General features: G+C 27.2%; 1 long non-coding RNA gene across 1 annotated transcript; it reads right to left on the minus strand.

The window, feature by feature from the left end:
* Positions 1–235: 235 nt before the first annotated feature.
* On the minus strand, positions 236–1,436 carry LOC149987676 (uncharacterized). Its single transcript, XR_016497808.1, has 2 exons — positions 869–1,436; positions 236–702 (listed from the first exon to the last, which is right to left on the minus strand). It is a non-coding gene; the product is annotated as an uncharacterized LOC149987676 (long non-coding RNA).
* Positions 1,437–6,775: the final 5,339 nt, after the last annotated feature.

Below are 6,775 nucleotides of genomic sequence, written 5' to 3' on the forward strand. Positions count from 1 at the left end.
ACTTGGATTTCCTCAACATGCACCAACCACCATATATTTAGATAAACAAAGTACCATTGCTCTTAGTAAAAATCCAAAATATCACTCTAAAAGTAAACATGTAGACACACAATACCATTTTATCAGAGAAAAGATCCTTGCTAAGGAAAACAAACTACAATATGTGCCAACTATACATATGACAATAGATATATTCACAAAATCTCTTTTCAAAGAGAAACATTTCCAATGCCTATTTCAACTCAGCATGTATCCAATTTCTTTAATTCCAAAACAAGCTAACTATTCTACTACCATTCAAGCCTTGTTGGTCTATTCAAAACAACAAGAAATTCCACAACCTTCATTTTTTAATACATCATGGAGTAGAAAATCTAATAAGCAAACTTACTCCAAATCCATGACATTTCAAAATACAAATCCTATCTATCCAACCTGCTACAACCAAGCTTGGTGTAGTCTAGGCTATTGTAGTCAAGCTTGCTGTAGTAAATTGTATTCTGCCACTGGGCTAGCTGAGAAGCCCACCACAGCACCTATGACGGAGCTTGCAGCCATGCTTGCTGCAGAGCTTGCAGCAAAACCGTAGCGCTTGTATTGATGGCCAACCTCTGGAGTGACGAACACCTTTGTGCCTCCGCTCTAGCCCGCATCAGTGCATGTATGGATAGCTGACCACAACGGGGCTACACCTCCACAATCCTACATCAAACAAACAAAACAAAACAAAATCAATACATCAAACAAAGAAAACAAACAAAATCAATATATCAAATGAAGAAAACAAACAAAATTGCATTATCAAACAAAGAAAACAAACAAGATCGAAACAACAAACATACCCAAATCAAGAGAAGACATCACATACCTTTTCAAACTTGAAGAAATAGTGGAAGAACTACAAGAAAATTCCCCAACATTGTCACTCCAAAAAAGAGATTGAAACCCTAAATTTCTCATAAATATTTGTTCTAAAATGGATGAACTTCTACAATGAATGAAATTTAATTCACGAATGAAGACTATTCTAATGGGAGTATTGGGAGAAATATTCAATATAGTACATTAGTTTCTAATATAGAATACTATCTGCTTAATTGTGACCTTACACCAAGAGTTGTGACTATTGGTATCACACTTGTACACATAATGTATTGTGTAAGAAGTGATCATATTAATATATAAGATGTTTCCAACACACGTGACATGAATTCTTCACTCCATCAGCGAGATCACATTAATCCTACGAATTTTACAATCCGACAGTAAGACCAAATCACTCCTTCGATTTCTTTGATTCAACAGCTAGATCATGTTCATTCTGATAATATTCCTTCTGATTCCTGGCCTTCATCGACTTCTCATAAGCAAGTTTTAGAAAATCCACCTCGTCGCATTCTGAAAATCAATTTTTACCATCTTCTTCGCAGCGTCAACGTCGACCTCCTGATCGGTTTGGTTACTCGCAAACAGTTTGGAGATATTCATTGGTGAATTCCGCCCATACATTGTCTTCTGCCTCAACTGTACCACTTTTCGCATACTCCACTGTTTAACAACTCCAGCAGTACCGCAATCATACTCTGAAGCATTAACCTCTCCGCACTGATCACAGTGGCAACGTGCCATGCAAGAAAAATTCGATTCATAGCTTCAAAATAATACCTGGATTATATTTGATCTTCCATTCGGCCGTGAAGCCATCAATTGCAAGTGGGTATTTGCTTTGAAAGCAAAACCAGACGGCACTGTTGATCGCTTTAAGGCGGGAGTAGTGGCAAAAGGGTGTTCGAAGAAGTTCGGCACTGATTTCCATTAGACTTACTTACCCACTGTTAAATTTGATTCTATCGGCCTGGTCCTTGCCACAGCTGAAAGAGAAGATATGCATATACGCCAATTTGACATTAAAACAGCTTTTCTTCACGACCAATTGCACTATGAAACATACATGAAACAAGTATAGGGCTTCGAGGATCCACAGCACCCCACTAAGGTTTATCGTCTAAACAAAGCCTTGTATGGGTTGAGGCAACGAGTCGTGCGTGGAACGAGAGAATTACAAAAAATTTAATTACTCATCAGCTCAAACAAAACAGTGCCGATGTCTGCGCTACTATTCCGATGCTGATACAAAGCTCGTCATTCTCATTTTTGTTGATGATGGGCTAACCTGTTGCAATGATTCTCATTGCATCGATAAAGTTCTCTCCACCATGAATGATGTATTTGAAACAAAGGTTAATGATCCCGAAGTCTACATAGCAATTATTAGATTTTTTTTAGGTTTGAATAAAAAATAATTTAGGTTGGATTCTTTGACTGTGTTAGGGTGGTTAAGCATTAGTGTCCTATGAGGTGGTATACATTGTAAACAAATTTAAAATGTTCATAATTTTGAATAAAGGTACAACGTCTTGAATATAATAAGGGAGATAGTATTTGTATTCTTATTAGATGAAACTGAAATTGAAACTTTCATTAGGAAAAACTTCAATAGGTAAACTTATTTAGAGCTTAGTTCTAAAAAAGATTTAAGTAAATCTTCATTAAGTTTTGAAAGTTATTCTAGAAATTTAAGAAAAAAATAGGGAGTCTTAGAAGATTTGAAAAGTATTTTAGTGTTTTTGTATATTATACTTAAGTGAAAATTGAATTTAAAAAATCGACTTTTGAAAGTAATTAGCATTATTAATGTCAATTAGGAAACTAAATGAAATTGTTTTATATGGAATGGAGAAGTTTCAATATACACGTTTTTTTAAAAAAATAAGCTCTTAATTCTACTCAGATATATTCTTATTTTTACATCTTTTTGACTTAAATGATTGTAACGAATTAAAATTTATGATTTAAAATAAACTTTAATTTTTTTATTCTTACTCTATTATCTATAAGTTTATATCTTTTGTATTAATTTTAATTTAAGTAATTTTGGTGTTTCTAAAAGGTACTTATAAATCTATATATAATTATAGATTTTCTATACTTATACATATAAATTTATAATTTAGTAACTCAAAATCTAGTTTAACTTTAAAACTAATAATATAAATTTTTTACAATCAAATATTTAATAGATATAATTTTTAATAACTTCTATATAATTAATCAAGATGAATGAATATACTATATAGGAAGTAGATGATTATTTTTTCAAAGTATGTATATAGGTTACAAATTAGATACTTAACTATATCTTATTAATTTAAAAATATTAAAAATACTTTTTTTCTTTTTTTTATTTTTAATTATTAATGCTTATTATTTTTTGACATTATATAATTTTTCTTAAATCAAAATTTTATTCTTATAATATTTTTATTAATTAATTTAAGTACATATTTTTTTTTCTAAATATTTGATGTTGTGTTTATTTTTTAATATCATAAATAAACTTTAAAGATAATCTATCAAAAATAAGAATTTGATGAAGGCAAATAAACAAGTGAGACTTTTTTCAAAGAATGATGAAAAAATAGAAATAAGAAAGTATGTATATGCAAAAGAAATTAAAATGGCTATTGCCAAAAGACAAAAAAATTAAAGATCCTTGAAACTAGACTAGAAGCAAGAAAAGAATTGATAAGAGTGAAGAAGACTTCATTCTTGCCTACATCTATACTTTCTACCTAAGAGCTTTGTGGTGACATTCTAAAAGACTTCCAACACTTGTCTAATTTGTGAGATACATTTCTTAACTTGCAAGAAAAGTTTTTCATATATGCGCCATATTGTTAGCTTGTACCACATGACATAAACAAGTTTTTAAAATAAGAACTTTAAATTTTAACACTTATAAAAAATAAAATTTATATATAAGAGAATATTAAATAGATCCAAGTTTTACTAAATCATCTTGCTATAGTAAAAAATAAGATAATCATGATGAATGTAGTTGGTTTTTATTGTTTTTGAATCTAGTAGTGGATAAATGAATCTAGATGTCATTTTCTTTTCATAATGGTTATAATAGAAAAGTCAATTTAGTAAAATTTTGGATTTATTTAATATTATCTATATATATATATATATATATATATATATATTAAAAATAATATAAATATATCTTAAGAATATTAAAAATACCTACTATACTTAAGTTCATTTTTAATATAATTGATGTTATTATCTTAGTACTTATTGTATTTTACTTAATTGTACAATTCTTTAAAAAAATATCATAAAATAATGCTACTACATTTGATATTCAATCATTATAATGAATATTTTATAATTTACATATTTATATCTTTATTTTAACACACATTCTAGTTAATTACTATTATTATAAGTACACAAATTACATCGTTATAATTTTTTATATTTATGTATTATTTGCAAGTGAATCATAATATTTATTGCATCAACTAATAATTGTATTAAAAATCTAAGAGAGATAATAAAGAGAACTATATTTCTTAGCATACTATTGTTTTAGAAAAAAAAAAACTTTTATTCTTTATTATAGATGAAATTTAATACTAAAATATCATCTACAATTATCTATCAAGGTTCTAATCAACTTACTTCTTGTGCATTTATAAGATTAAAACTTATTCTTTGATGCAAATTATAAGGTGGCTTTAATTAATAGTTGCTTATAATTGATGATGTGAAATGAAACAAGAAAAAAAAATAAAAAAAAATAAAAAAATAATAATAATAAATATTCACTTATAATTTATGCCAAAGACAAAAACTTGAAAAATATAAATAAGATGTATATCAAATAGAGATGAAAAAGAAGAAATAAAAAAGATTTCTATTCAAGAAAGAAATAGAATGGCTATTGCCAAAGATAAGAAGACTTGATATTAGACTAGAAGAAAAAAAAAGTAATGATTAGAGTGATAAAAGATTCATTATTTTTTTTATTTATACTATCTAATTAGGGAGCTACTTGTCATCATTTTATATGTTATCCAATACATATTTAATTTATAGAAAAAATATCTAACTTACTAGTTTTTAATATTTGAGCCACATAAAAAAAAAATTATAACAAGTGGTCAACTTCTAAAACAAATAGATAACATGTGCAACAAATGGCCAAGATTTTAACCCACTAATCACCTACATACGCTTGTAAAATCAAATCCGGATCTATAGAGCTTCTAAAAAGTATTTCACCAAGATATTATTAAATTATGTTCATATTTCTTCTTATCTTTTTAAAGATCAATATCAATATTAATATCTATGAAAATATATGTCTTAATAGTCTATAAATAAAAAAATAAAAGATAAAAAATAAAAATAATTTTTTATATAAATATTTCTTTTATATTTATAATAATACAAAATAAATGTAAATTTTATTTTTAAAGTATTTTTAGGTAATTGATAAGTTGAAAAATTTCCAAAAAAATATTTGTGTATTGTACATATTGCTTATTTATTGTACAAGTCTCTTGCTATTACAAATATAAAAGAGGCAAAGATTAGTATGCTAGAGAAGTTTGATAGAAAAGAATGAAAAATTTGTGATTTTTTACTATAATTTAAGCTTTATTTATGATTATATCTTCCTCAATATCCTAACAAATTTACTTAAGTTGGATTTATGAAATTTGAGAATATTGTCTTTTTTTTTACACTATTTGATGGAAAAAGATTCACAACTCATATGTGATCTGAAATCATTCTTAGAATTTTTTATGACTACAATTAAAGAAAGTGAGTAGAAAGTGTAACAAAAATAAAATTTTTACTTTTATAATATCATGTTGTAATACAACTATATGATAAAAGATTAAAAATAATGGATTCTATTATGAAAGAGTATAATTAAAAAATACAATAGCAAAAGATAGATAAAAGATGAAAAGATCGTTAATATTGTCTTTTTATAAAAAAGACTTTTACTTACTTTATACAACCATATGTAAGGCAAAACAAAGTAGATTAAAAAAAATAAGCAATATTAGCATCTATAAGAAAGAATTAAGATAGTTTGTAGCAAAAATTATCTTAAAAAATCAAGAATTGATACCTAAAGAAAACAAGATGTATATCAAAGTTGAAATCAGAATCCAAAGTACAAAATCACACTTTTGTAGCAATTTAGGAATTCTTTTAGAAATTAAAGACAAAGAGTTTCAAAAAAAGACTAGAACAAAGATCTTTGGAAGATAATTTGGAGTGATTTGAATTTGTAATAACTTTGTAAATACTTTAGAAAGTCAAGGATGTTTTGGTGTGACTTTGGATTTTTGAAAAATGTAAAGAGTTTATACTTTGGAAAATTTTAAAAAATTTATAAATAATCTATATGTATCAAGGATATAAACTAGAAGAAGATACATAAATTCATGGAATCTATGTCAAAAGGGAAGTGACAAAATAGAAGTATGTATATTCAAGGAAGAATTGGAATGGCTATTGCCAAAGACTAGAAAACATAAGATTCTTGAAACTAAAGTAAAAGCAAGAAAAGAGTTGACAAGAGTGAGAAATGCCTCACTCTTGCCTCTATATATACTACTTAATTAAAAACTATGTGGCAACATGTTATATGACCTCTAATACATATCCAACTTGCAAGACACATGTCTAATTTGTAACGCAAGTTTCCTAGGTGTGTGCCATATGTCCAACTTGTACCACAAGTGGTCAACATGTCAACACATGGCCTCCTTATTAGCCAAGTTTTTAACTTACCAATCACCTATAGACATGTATAAAGGCAAAGTAACGTCTATGAAGCTTCTAAGAAGCTTTCTACAAGATATTATCATATTTATCTACTTTGACTTACCTCTACCTATTCTTA

The sequence above is a fragment of the Physcomitrium patens genome, chromosome 16 (assembly GCF_059467195.1).
Source record: "Physcomitrium patens ecotype Gransden chromosome 16, ASM5946719v1, whole genome shotgun sequence".
In the NCBI taxonomy this organism is placed as follows: Eukaryota; Viridiplantae; Streptophyta; class Bryopsida; order Funariales; family Funariaceae; genus Physcomitrium; species Physcomitrium patens.